The 14,165-nt window shown below is 41.9% G+C and overlaps 1 protein-coding gene and 1 non-coding gene across 5 annotated transcripts in view; both read right to left on the reverse strand.

The window, feature by feature from the left end:
* The window catches only part of LOC112244578 (pro-neuregulin-1, membrane-bound isoform), an 88,818-nt gene that overhangs the window by 70,216 nt on the left and 4,437 nt on the right, over positions 1 to 14,165 (reverse strand). The gene's annotated exons all lie outside the window — the stretch shown is intronic.
* Positions 10,013 to 10,065, reverse strand: LOC112247266. The gene has a single exon (XR_002953046.1). It is a non-coding gene; the product is annotated as a U7 small nuclear RNA (small nuclear RNA).

The following is a 14,165-nucleotide window of genomic DNA, read 5'->3' on the forward strand; positions in this document are numbered from 1 at the left end:
CCGACAAATCTATGGATATAGCAATCTATACCCTAATTTCGTCTGTCAAACAGGTAGGCTTACCTCTTATTTCTTAAATAGGAAGAAATAGGTTCCAACACAAAGTGTTAGTATTAGTAAAGTCTACGGTTGAAATGAATTATGCCTACTCAAATTGGCCTACTTTCAGCACCACGAACTGTCCATTTTTTGATTGCTTTAAATTTCAGCACCACAATGTAAATTACTTCAATCTGAATTATTGTGAGGTCAATAACTCTGATAAATACATCATGGGCAAGAAACATTGTTTTATTAAAATCAATTACAGTAGTAGCTATCAAAGTTGACCTCTGTCCTCCTCGTCATCACGCTCTCATCTTCAAACTGAACAGAACATAGGCTAGTCAGTGCGCAAGATATTGTATTTTTTGGAATAGACCTAATCCCCCCCCCCAAAATCTGAACAATTATTTGACTCTCCTCCTGAACTGCCTCTGTAGGCCTACACAGTATTGGTTAGGCAGCACAAAAAAGGTTTGATCAGTGAGAGCAGAGCTGTTCGCGGCTCAGGGCTGGATTATCCATTGCAGTGTGTACATTTTTTTTTTAACTGCACTGTCGGTTAGGGGCTCGTAAGTAAGCATTTCACTGAATTCACTGAATACCTATTGTATTCGGCACATGTGACAAACCAAATTTGATTTGATGTAATGCAGCCCAGTTTCATTTACACCATCCCAGCAGCGCAAAAGACTAGGAAGTACATTTTCGTAGAAATATGACTTGTGCTTGCACTTTGTAGCCTCTCAGAGATGAGGGGCGGCATCGGGCACACATCGATATAGCTTAATAAGCAACTAATTATAAAACACTGAGAAATATTGACATTTCATCAATTAAAAATTACATGACACTCCCCTGGACTACATAAAGAAATACTAAACCCTCCCCTTGACAGAATTTGAAAAAGCATGACCCTCGAGGTACCATTTCTGTCAATTTCAATCCATCTCTTACAGTGGCACTCTACAACTGAGCCATTGTCTCTTACTGGAAACACTGAAGGCGGAAATACAAGTACTGAAGTCTGAATCAAAGGTTATGAAAGGTTATGACAAAGGTACAGTGATGTAGCTTTTCCATTTACCTTTTGTTGAGTCGCTGATAGAGCCTACAGTGCCTTGCGAAAGTATTCGGCCCCCTTGAACTTTGCGACCTTTTGCCACATTTCAAGCTTCAAACACAAAGATATAAAACTGTATTTTTTTGTGAAGAATCAACAACAAGTGGGATATAATCATGAAGTGGAACAACATTTATTGGATATTTCAAAAAAATTTAACAAATCAAAAACTGAAAAATTGGGCGTGCAAAATTATTCAGCCCCCTTAAGTTAATACTTTGTAGCGCCACCTTTTGCTGCGATTACAGCTGTAAGTCGCTTGGGGTATGTCTCTATCAGTTTTGCACATCGAGAGACTGAAAGTTTTTCCCATTCCTCCTTGCAAAACAGCTCGAGCTCAGTGAGGTTGGATGGAGAGCATTTGTGAACAGCAGTTTTCAGTTCTTTCCACAGATTCTCGATTGGATTCAGGTCTGGACTTTGACTTGGCCATTCTAACACCTGGATATGTTTATTTTTGAACCATTCCATTGTAGATTTTGCTTTATGTTTTGGATCATTGTCTTGTTGGAAGACAAATCTCCGTCCCAGTCTCAGGTCTTTTGCAGACTCCATCAGGTTTTCTTCCAGAATGGTCCTGTATTTGGCTCCATCCATCTTCCCATCAATTTTAACCATCTTCCCTGTCCCTGCTGAAGAAAAGCAGGCCCAAACCATGATGCTGCCACCACCATGTTTGACAGTGGGGATGGTGTGTTCAGGGTGATGAGCTGTGTTGCTTTTACGCCAAACATAACGTTTTGCATTGTTGCCAAAAAGTTCAATTTTGGTTTCATCTGACCAGAGCACCTTCTTCCACATGTTTGGTGTGTCTCCCAGGTGGCTTGTGGCAAACTTTAAACAACATTTTTTATGGATATCTTTAAGAAATGGCTTTCTTCTTGCCACTCTTCCATAAAGGCCAGATTTGTGCAATATACGACTGATTGTTGTCCTATGGACAGAGTCTCCCACCTCAGCTGTAGATCTCTGCAGTTCATCCAGAGTGATCATGGGCCTCTTGGCTGCATCTCTGATCAGTCTTCTCCTTGTCTGAGCTGAAAGTGTAGAGGGACGGCCAGGTCTTGGTAGATTTGCAGTGGTCTGATACTCCTTCCATTTCAATATTATCGCTTGCACAGTGCTCTTTGGGATGTTTAAATCTTGGGAAATATTTTTGTATCCAAATCCGGCTTTAAACTTCTTCACAACAGTATCTCGGACCTGCCTGGTGTGTTCCTTGTTCTTCATGATGCTCTCTGCGCTTTTAACGGACCTCTGAGACTATCACAGTGCAGGTGCATTTATACGGAGACTTGATTACACACAGGTGGATTGTATTTATCATCATTAGTCATTTAGGTCAACATTGGATCATTCAGAGATCCTCACTGAACTTCTGGAGAGAGTTTGCTGCACTGAAAGTAAAGGGGCTGAATAATTTTGCACGCCCAATTTTTCAGTTTTTGATTTGTTAAAAAAGTTTGAAATATCCAATAAATGTCATTCCACTTCATGATTGTGTCCCACTTGTTGTTGATTCTTCACAAAAAAATACAGTTTTATATCTTTATGTTTGAAGCCTGAAATGTGGCAAAAGGTCGCAAAGTTCAAGGGGGCTGAATACTTTCGCAAGGCACTGTATATCTTCTGGCCAAGGCTTTGGTGTTACATATCAGGACCATGTTCCACTGTGTGACAATCAAAATTCCTTCAGAAGCTATGACTTTGAGCACATTGGAAGACAATTGATTTAGGCTGCCGATCCAAGCCCTTGTTTTACCATTGGTTCATATAATGATTGACAGGTGAGATACGTAGTAAGGATTGGCTAAGGACCTCAAATTCTTACCCATTTAATTAGCTTAAACAGCTTCTTTATCATGAACTTCCCCTCAGAGAGAAAAAGGGTTTGGTGAAAGCCCAGAATCTACTCTTTACAGTTACATGACAGGTGAACCCTAAAAATATCCAGCGGAGAACTTTGAAAAGATCTGTCCTAAATACAATCTCTTCCTGCCAGACACAGTTGGTTTTAAACCCTCTTCTAGCTGTTCTCTGCATTATTTATTTAGGGGAGACACTGCATGTTTTTCAAACCGGAGATTCTGACAACACCTCAGAGCGAGAAAGTCTTTCCTGACTGTGAGATATAAAATCCCTCAGGGTTGAGAATAGGTATTTATGGGGTTACCTAGGGTTCAGCGCTGGGCCAACCTGATGGCTCATCATTAGGTAATGGACCTTGTTTGATAAACAGCACAATGGATACACTTTCATCAGCAATTAAGTGTATTAATCACCAAAAGGAACCAATGTTTTAAGTGGACTATTCTCAAATTCTGCACTGTACTCTGGCATCTGTTCACAAATAAATGATCTTAAATAGGTTAGGTAAAAAAAAATCGACACATTTTCTGAAGTAGAATTCTGTAATTCAGAAATGGGAGTGTTCATTTGATTTGTACCGACGTCAGCCAACCCTGACTGTTTCTAAATGGCCAGACAGAATAGGTGAGGCTTTTCAATGAGAAGGACTTGGAAGACATACTGTTTTTGAATTTGCTGAGTCACTAAATGGGGACAAAGGAACGCACACAGAGCCATTACAGAATAGTGGTGGTAATCAATGGCAAAACATTTTAGCGTAATTAAATTAGAGACTGTCGCATTCGTCATAATGATAATGAACCCCTTGGCCCCATTCAAATGCTCCTTATCGCTAACCGGTTGAAGTGTAAAGATTATGGTCCTTGTTTCATTAAAATAAAACTTCCTTAATTGATTTCCAAATTAAATGATGGCCTTCTGTCTCGGAACATTTGTCAAAATCAACCATTGGACCATCAAACACAATAGATAAAACCCAGCTGACCTTGCGGTCGTAGGCCGAGCAGTTGCCATACCAGGCAGTGATGAAACCAGTCAGGATGCTCTCGATGGTGCAGCTGTAAAAACTTTTGAGGAAATAAGGACCCATGCCAAATCTTTTCAGTCTTCTGAGGGGGAATAGGTTTTGTCGTGCCCTCTTGATGATTGTCTTGGTGTGCTTGAAACATGTTCGTTTGTTGGTGATGTGGACGCCAAGGAACTTGAAACTCTCAACCTGCTCCACAAAAGCCCCGTCGAGGAGAATGGGGGCGTTCTGTTATGGATTTGATGAATAATGGTTAAACAATATATACATTTAACTAGAAATATATCTAATTGAATTCTACCCTGTTTTACTATATCTGATTTATAATGTTAGTTCATAAGAAAGAGGTTATGTAGCATGAACAAGGAGTAATTCAAACATAATAAACACCATTCCAACTAGGTTGGAGAGGAATGCATGTGTGTGTGTCTGAAGTAAGCAAAGAGGAATAAGAGAGAATAAATACTATTGATTAATTGACTCATTTTTAATAGACTGGTTGTCACGCCCTGGTCTTAGTATTTTGTGTTTTCTTTACTATTTTGGTCAGGCCAGGGTGTGACATGGGTTTATTATGTGGTGGGTTTTGTCTTGGGGTTTTTGTAGGTATTGGGATTGTGGTATAGTGGGGTTGTCTAGAAAAGTCTATGGTTGCCTGAAGTGGTTCTCAATCAGAGGCAGGTGTTTATTGTTGTCTCTGATTGGGAACCATATTTAGGCAGACATATTCTTTGAGTGTTTCGTGGGTGATTGTTCCTGTCTCTGTGTTTGTTTGCACCAGATAGACTGTTTAGGTTTTTTCACGGTTATTGTTTTTGTATACTGTTCGTGTTTTCATCTTTATTAAAGATGTATACAAATAACCACGCTGCATTTTGGTCCTCCTCTCCTTCATCGGAAGAAAACCTTAACACTGGTCTGTCTATTTTATGCAAATAAGGATCTTACAAATTCTTAGAAACCGACAGAGTGATTTTAATTGAATTGGTTAATGAACACATATAGGAATTATAAAATGTCCTTGACACATTCTCAGTCCTCCTTATCCTGTTGTCCACAATCATCTCCTTTATTTTGATCACGTTCAGGGAGAGTTTGTCCTTGCACCACACGATCAGTTCTCTGATCTCCTCCCTATTGGCTGTCTCGTCGTTTTTGGTGATCAGGTCTACCACTGTTGTGTCATCTGCAAACTTAATGATGGTGTTGGAGTCGTGCCTGGCCATGCAGTCATGAGTGAACAGGGAGTAGAGGAGGGGACGATGATCAGTGTGGCGGACGTGTTATTACCTATCGTTACCACCTGGGTGCAACCCGTCAGGAAGTCCAGGATCATGTTGCAGAGGGAGGTGTTTAGGCCCAAGGTCCTTAGCTTAGTGATAAGCTTTGAGGGCACTACGGTGTTGAAAACTGAGCTGTAGTCAATGAATAGCATTCTCACATAGGTGTTCCTTTGGTCAAATTGTGAAAGGGCAGTGTGGAGCACAATAGCGATTGCATCATTTGTGGATCTGTTGGGGTGGTATGCCAATTGAAGTGGGTCTAGGGTTTCTGAGATAATGGTGTTGATGTGAGCCATGACCAGCATTTCAAAGCACTTCATGGCTACAGACATTAGTGCTATGTGTCGTTAGTCATTTAGTTAGGTTACCTTAGTGTTCTTGGGCACAGGGACAATGGTGGTCTGCTTCAAACATGTTCGTATTACAGACTCAGACAGGGAGAGATTGAAAATGTCAGTGAGGACACTTGCCAGTTGGTCAGCGCATGCTCGGAGTACACGTCTTTGTCCTGTGTTGATGCTTTGCCTGTTTGATGGCTCGTTGGAGGGCATAGCGGGATTTCTTATAAGCTTCCGGGTGAGAGCCCCACTTCTTGAAAGAGGCAGCTCTACCCTTTAGCTCAGTTTGGATGTTGCCTGTAATCCATGGCTTCTGGTTGGGGTATTACATACTGTCATTGTGGGACAACGTCATCGATGCACTTATTGATGAAGCCAGTGACTGATACTGTGTACTCCTCAATGCCATTGGAAGAATCCCGGAACATATTCCAGTCTATGCTAGCAAAACAGTCCTGTAGATTAGCATCTGCTTCATCTGACCTCTTTATTATTGACAGAGTCAAGGGTGCTTCCTGCTTTGTTTTTTGCATGTATGCAGTAATCAGCAGGGTAGAATTATGGTCAGACTTTCCAAATGGAGGGAAAGGGAGAGATTTGTATGCGCATCTCTGCGTGTGGAGTAAAGGTGGTCTAGATTTGTTTCTCTCTGGTTGCACATTTTACATGTTGACAGAAATTAGGTAAAACGGATTTAAGCTGCCCTGTATTAAAGTCCCTGGCCACTAGGAGCGCCACCTCTGGATGTGCTCGCACTCATTGAGTACGGTCTTAGTGCCAGCATCGGTTTGTGGTGGTAAATAGACAGCTACGAAGGATACAGATAAACTCTCTAGGTAGATAGTGTGGTCTACAGATTATCATGAGATACTCCACCTCAGTGGAGCAAACCTTGAGACTTCCTGAGATATCGTGCACCAGCGGTTGTTCACAAATATACACAGACCGCCACCCCTTGTCTTACCAGAGGCTGCTGTTCTATCCTGCCGATACAGTGTACTGTATAACTCACCAGCTGTATGTTATTCATGTCATCGTTCAGCCACAACTCATTGAAACATAAGATATTACAGTTTTTAACGTTCCGTTGGTAGGATATACGTGCTTGTAGTTCATTATTGAGCGATTGTGCATTGATCAATAGTACCGATGGCAAAGGCAGATTAGTCACTCGTCGCTGGATCCTCACAAGGCCCCCCGAATTCCTTCCGTGAAACCTCTGTCTATTTCTCCTGCGAATGACGGGGATGGGGGCTTGTTCGGGTGTCTGGGGTAAATCCCTCTCGTCCGACTCGTTAAAGAAAAATTACTCATCCAGTTCTAGGGGAGTGATCGCTGTTCTGATGTCCAGAAGCTCTTTTTGGTCATAAAAGACAGTAGCAGCAGCACTATGTACAAAATGAGTAACAAACAATATGAAAAAAAAAAAAATAGCATGGTTGGTTCAGAGGCTGTAAAATGGCAGCCACCCCCTGCGGCACCATCATCATACTCCTGTTAAAGCAAAAACCATAACGTGCATCCCTTGGGTTCCCAAGGACCGAGTTTGGTGAAGCTGTATACTTACGCAAAATGAAACCATAAAGGCAAATATGTGTGTACTGATTTATGGTGCTGTCGGGTTGTAGCTACGTCACCTTGACTGGTTTATTATTGATCTTTACAAGACAATGTGAGAGAAAATATTCAACTAAGTTCTGCTATTGATATCTAATTTTAAGTCAAGGGGAAGGTACAATTAAACCACAGCCTAGATTAAGGAAGAAGGATACTACCAATTCAAGACAAACAATCATTTCGCAGGGTCATAGAGAACACAATTATTTGACATTTTAAATCGAGAGAAACTTGATCTAGGTAAAAATGTCAATGCAGTCAAAATAATTTTCAAGTGAAGTTATGAAGCTTCTTTCTTGTTATAGAGCTAGGTTTATGCCAACTTATGAACTAGCTCAGTTGAAACAAACTAATGCCCTGGTGCATTGTCAAGGAAAGTTCACTGAAGGAAAATAAATCCCATGTCACAGAGGTAATTTTATTAGACCCACTTCTTCTCAACCTTCCCTCTTTCAGTTCTTTCACTTCAGCAGCTACTGCTTCTTGTCATTACAATATATTGTATTATTAATGTTAATGTAACCATGCCTTTTAGCATCAGTGGGATACAACAACCCAAAGGACAGTGTATATATCAAACTGCCCAGCTATCATGACCCCATTGGCATCATGTGAGTATTCTGTGGGCAAGGTGGGCAGGGGCTAGCCCACACCGGCCCAACCCGGGCGAGCCCAGCACAGGCTAGCCCACACCAAGCCCACATCAGCCCAACACGGGCTAGCCTACAACAGCCCAACACAGGCTAGCCCACACCAATCCCACATGAACCCAACACGGGCTAGCCTACACGAGCCCAATACAGGCTAGCCCACATCAATCCCACATGAACCCAAAACGGGCTAGCCTACACGAGCGCAATACAGGCTAGCCCACATCAATCCAACACAGACTAGTCTACACCAGCCCAACACGGGCTAGCCCACACCAATCCCACATAAACCCAACACGGGCTAGCCTACAACAGCCCAACACGGGCTAGCCCACATCAATCCAACACAGACTAGTCTACACCAGCCCAACATGGGCTAGCCCACACCAATCCCACATAAACCCAACACGGGCTAGCCTACAACAGCCCAACACGGGCTAGCCCACATCAATCCAACACAGACTAGTCTACACCAGCCCAACACGGGCTAGCCCACACCAATCCCACATAAACCCAACACGGGCTAGCCTACAACAGCCCAACACGGGCTAGCCCACATCAATCCAACACAGACTAGTCTACACCAGCCCAACACGGGCTAGCCCACACCAATCCCACATAAACCCAACACGGGCTAGCCCGCACCAATCCCACATAAACCCAACACGGGCTAGCCCACACCAAGCCCAGCTAATATAGACACATAATAGAGAGGCGGCAATTCATTAAAATAATTAGGCTTTTCCCACCTCCCTTTTGTGCAACCGTTACTGAGAAGTGTCATTCCAATTTAAGGCAGAGATTGAATAAGATCAAGCATAACCTGTGATAGCAGACACCTGTGATAGCAGACACCCGCATAGCGGATATTTTGGCAGTGTCGGAGGTGGAACTAAGGCGAGCAGCATTGTCATGAAGTGTTATAAGTTCAAAACGAGAAAGTGTAGTCTAAATATAAATAATTCCCCTCAAAATGACAAAGAATTCAACTAAATAAGGAGGATTTCTATAATCCTAACTGAGGTGTAGATTGCATCTCACATTCCAGTGTTCGAACTTGTGTGGAATTTCTGTTAATGCGACTCCCACATTGCCAATGGCAATGTCTGCTTTATGCAGGGAGTCTCTTGTGGATTTGACAGCTCTAACACAGTTCCACTTTCGACACCGCCAAAACAACAACTACTCGGTATGTTGGCTAAAGCGGATCTGATTGAATCAAGCCCTAAGTGTTCTGTTGTGTGATGCCAATTCTTTTGACTCTTGAATCTTGCCAATGAGGAAGTCTTAAACAAGTTGCTTGAAAAACTGAACAGTTTATTTAAAAAAAATATACTGTATGTATGATAGCAACAACTTGGTTGTCTTTCTGATACAATATAACCCATTCACTGAATATCTTTCAAGCTTAAAGTGATACAATTTGTGCATTGTAATGAAACAATTATAAAGATCATTGGCCCAATGTGGGCAACCTACATGGGGCCAATATTTTAGTCCACATCGTGCCAATGTGGGCATGTTTGCTGGGTGAACACTATAGAATACTGTTCATCTCTAAGCATTGTGATCATGGAGGGGCGCATTGTGCTATATCAGGTATTTTCTATGAGCCACTGTGATTAATATGTGTAAATGGCTCTATCACAACAAGATGGCTTCCTATACCTACTGCCTTTATTGAGTTCTGGCCTTTATGGGGAATAGCTCATTAGCTTGGCTTGAAATAAATGTTCTACTGTGCTGCTGTAAATGCTCTGTTTCCTGAAGATAATGTGTTGAGAAGATAGCTGAAGGGGTTATTTACCCAAGTAATGGCTTTATAAACAGAACAGGGTAAGACCATTGGGTGTGTATGTGTATTATCTGTCAAACTGAGGCAGAGGCCCCCCTGTTCTGTACACGGCCAGTTTTGCTGAGACAAGGTAATATTTAATAGGAATATCGAACTCTAAATTATACAGAACTCAAGTGAAGAAGTTAATTCAACTTAATGCGGCTACCCACATGAAACAATGCTATAGTATACTACGGTGATACTACGGTATCTTTGACAAAGAAGTGGAGGCTTTCTCTTTCAGGAAACCTACTGGAGAAATACTGAAAGAGCACATTTTCCATAATTTGTAGGTACTGTAGGACTGGGGTCTGCCTGGATAGTTCAGAACTTCTGCTGTTGTCTATAACCTGTATGGAACACAATATGGTCCAAACTTGGAATGTAGGTTTCTCACTTATCCCAATTTGTGCCACCCATATGGAGGAGGGGAATGGGCAGGGTATATGTACATTTGATACTATAGTATTTACCATAGTTAAAAAAGTGTAGTGTTTTTGCAGACCTGTAGTGTTTTTGCAGACATAGTATTCTACAGTCTACTACAACGTTCTACAGTAGGTACAACACATGCTCGAGGGATACTACAGTGTGTAGTATAGTATTCTACAGTCTTTTTTTGTATATATATAATTTTATATATATATATTTTTGTTCCCCTTCGAACTCCTTCATCCCGTCCCCCCCTCATAATGCCTCCAAACACATTTAAAAAGGGAAAGTCATTGAGTTACATGTCAGAAAACAAAACAAAAGTATACAAAAATGTTACTTCAATACAAACCAAAATGTAATAGCCTAACAATCAGGTGATGAGGTGATCTTATAGGCTTATATAGCAGTAACCTCCAGGGGTGGGGGTTGGGCCAAGAATACTAAACTGGAGGAAGTGTTTGGAGCTGTTCACAATAGGATACCATCAAGTCCCAGGTGGAATACAATTCGGTGGTTGACCCTCGAATGGTATACATCACTTTTTCAAATTTTAGAAACAACATCAGATCTTTGAGCCAAAGAGAGGCTAAGGGAGGATTGATAGATTTTCAACCCTTTAAAAATCCTTCTGCTGGCTAACAGGGAGGTCAGAGAAGGATTGTTTTTTGGAACTCCAAAAAAGCCATTTCTGTACTAGGCTGCAACTTTAAATCAAATGCTTCAGAAAGGATTTTAAATATAGTGAACCAATAGTCTGCCAGATGAGGAAAGGACCAGAACATGTGGGTCAAATCCACCAAGAAGCTTTTACACCTGTCACCCCATAAATATCACCTTAAACTGTATAAGGCTGAGCAAGGCACAAGAGGAGCTTCCATTAAAACTAAGTAAGGCACTATTCCAGACTTCACCAGTGATCTCTCCATTCAAGTTCCTTTTCCCATTCAGATCGGATTTTAACAGAATTATTTACAATGCCAGGTTTAAATCATTTGAACTCAAATATTAACAGTGGCACTCAATAGTTGATCAGTTACATCCTACATTGGCTTTAATAAACAAAAATAGCCAAATAAAATACTTCTGTTAGCCAAGACTTTCGAGCCATGCTCCAACAGTCACGCTGTCCACGACTACAGGGAGTAAAATATGATACTCAGGCACAGCATGACCACAAAGAGGGAACGCACTCTACAAACACAAAGGCCAAAATATTCCATCCGTGAGTCTCGGTTGAGGCGAAAGCTAAACATGTCCAAACATCCACTCAAACAAACAAATGCATTACAGTCACATGAAAGCAAATGCAAATAAGAAATGAACACAAGTCAAACCCTGAGATTGTAGCATTACTAAATAGTCTATACAGACTAGCTAATGCCAACATGGGTGCACCCCAGCCACGCTCAAGGTCCTAAACGATATCTTAACCGCCATCGATAAGAAACATTACTGTGCAGCCGTATTCATTGATCTGGCCAAGGCTTTCGACTCTGTCAATCACCACATCCTCATCGGCAGACTCGACAGCCTTGGTTTCTCAAATGATTGCCTCGCCTGGTTCACCAACTACTTCTCTGATAGAGTTCAGTGTGTCAAATCGGAGGGTCTGCTGTCCGGACCTCTGGCAGTCTCTATGGGGGTGCCACAGGGTTCAATTCTTGGACCGACTATCTTCTCTGTATACATCAATGAGGTCGCTCTTGCTACTGGTGAGTCTCTGATCCACCTCTACGCAGACGACACCATTCTGTATACTTCCGGCCCTTCTTTGTTAACAACCCTCCAGGCAAGCTTCAATGCCATACAACTCTCCTTCCGTGGCCTCCAATTGCTCTTAAATACAAGTAAAACTAAATGCATGCTCTTCAACCGATCGCTACCTGCACCTACCCGCCTGTCCAACATCACTACTCTGGACGGCTCTGACTTAGAATACGTGGACAACTACAAATACTTAGGTGTCTGGTTAGACTGTTAACTCTCCTTCCAGACCCACATCAAACATCTCCAATCCAAAGTTAAATCTAGAATTGGCTTCCTATTTTGTAACAAAGCATCCTTCACTCATGCTGCCAAACATATCCTTGTAAAACTGACCATCCTACCAATCCTCGACTTTACCCTAATCAACAAATTGGATGCAGTCTATCACAGTGCAATCCGTTTTGTCACCAAAGCCCCATATACTACCCACCATTGCGACCTGTACGCTCTCGTTGGCTGGCCCTCGCTTAATACTCATCGCCAAACCCACTGGCTCCATGTCATCTACAAGACCCTGCTAGGTAAAGTCCCCCCTTATCTCAGCTCGCTGGTCACCATAGCATCTCCCACCTGTTGCACACGCTCCAGCAGGTATATCTCTCTAGTCACCCCCAAAACCAATTCTTTCTTTGGCCGCCTCTCCTTCCAGTTCTCTGCTGCCAATGACTGGAACGAACTACAAAAATCTCTGAAACTGGAAACACTCATCTCCCTCACTAGCTTTAAGCACCAACTGTCAGAGCAGCTCACAGATTACTGCACCTGTACATAGCCCACCTATAATTTAGCCCAAACAACTACCTCTTTCCCAACTGTATTTAATTTTAATTAATTAATTTATTTTGCTCCTTTGCACCCCATTATTTTTATTTCTACTTTGCACATTCTTCCATTGCAAAACTACCATTCCAGTGTTTTACTTGCTATATTGTATTTACTTTGCCACCATGTCCTTTTTTACCTTTACGTCCCTTCTCACCTCATTTGCTCACAGTGTATATTGACTTGTTTATACTGTGTTATTGACTGTATGTTTGTTTTACTCCATGTGTAACTCTGTGTCGTTGTATCTGTCAAACTGCTTTGCTTTATCTTGGCCAGGTCGCAATTGTAAATGAGAACTTGTTCTCAACTTGCCTACCTGGTTAAATAAAGGTAAAATAAATAAATAAACATAACAAACCCACGTTGGCTATTTATGTGTTACTAGTGCCAGCTAAGCTAGTCAGCTCGCCAATTTTACTACACGGATACAGGTCTTTGTTCAGTCGATTCTAAATGTAGCTAGCTAGGTCTCCACATGTCAAGCTATATGTCAGCTAGATAGCCACTAGAAATGGTAGAGAAGAAGTGCTCAGATAAATCCACCGCCGCATTCAAATAACCCAGTCAGTGCTTGAGCACTCCGGTTTTTGGTGTGCATGCTAGCAAGTCAGCCAAATGTCCCTGTTGTCTGAAATCTTCTCAGCCAAGTATAGACGTAATAAAGTTTTCCCTGGGTGCTCCTGGAGTTAAGCAATCATCTTGTTACATTGTAAAAATACATTTCAATATAAATGTGGCGTTAGCTAGTCAGATAGTAAACAGTCAAGTGTGCCAGCTCCTGCTAGCCAGCCAAATTGATTGTGATGTATTATAGCTAACGTTGCCACTAATCTCAGTCAAATAAAACTAAATGAAATAAATCGGTTTCTCCCGGAACAAGAAAAAACATTGTTTTCACGTGAAAAGTAATATCCAAGTGGATGTCATGAAAATCAGTTCATTGCCAGCTAGCAAAGTAGCCAGCCACATATACCTCCCGCCATGTCTAGCCAGCTGGGTCGCTTCTTCTATCAACTATACTCTTCGCGCCGGACATAGAATGCTTTAGCCTCGGCCACTGTGTCAAAAATTAGGGTCTCTCCCTTGCAAAAGACACGAAGATGGGCAGGGTGTAGGAACTGAAACTTTATCCCCTTGTATGATTTTAGGTTCTTGAATTCAGCTCTTTTCTTCATGATATTGGCACTCAGGTAGAATCGTATATTTTGGCCACAGAATTTTGGTTGATACTCCTTTGCCCAACACATTGCTCGTTCCTTGTTTTGGTAATGATAAAAGTAGGCTATGATCGCCCTAGGCCACTCCCCTGAGTTGGGTTTGGGGGTAAGGGATCTGTGCTCTCGGTCGAGCTC

Source organism: Oncorhynchus tshawytscha, linkage group LG33 (genome assembly GCF_018296145.1).
Source record: "Oncorhynchus tshawytscha isolate Ot180627B linkage group LG33, Otsh_v2.0, whole genome shotgun sequence".
Taxonomy (NCBI): domain Eukaryota; kingdom Metazoa; phylum Chordata; class Actinopteri; order Salmoniformes; family Salmonidae; genus Oncorhynchus; species Oncorhynchus tshawytscha.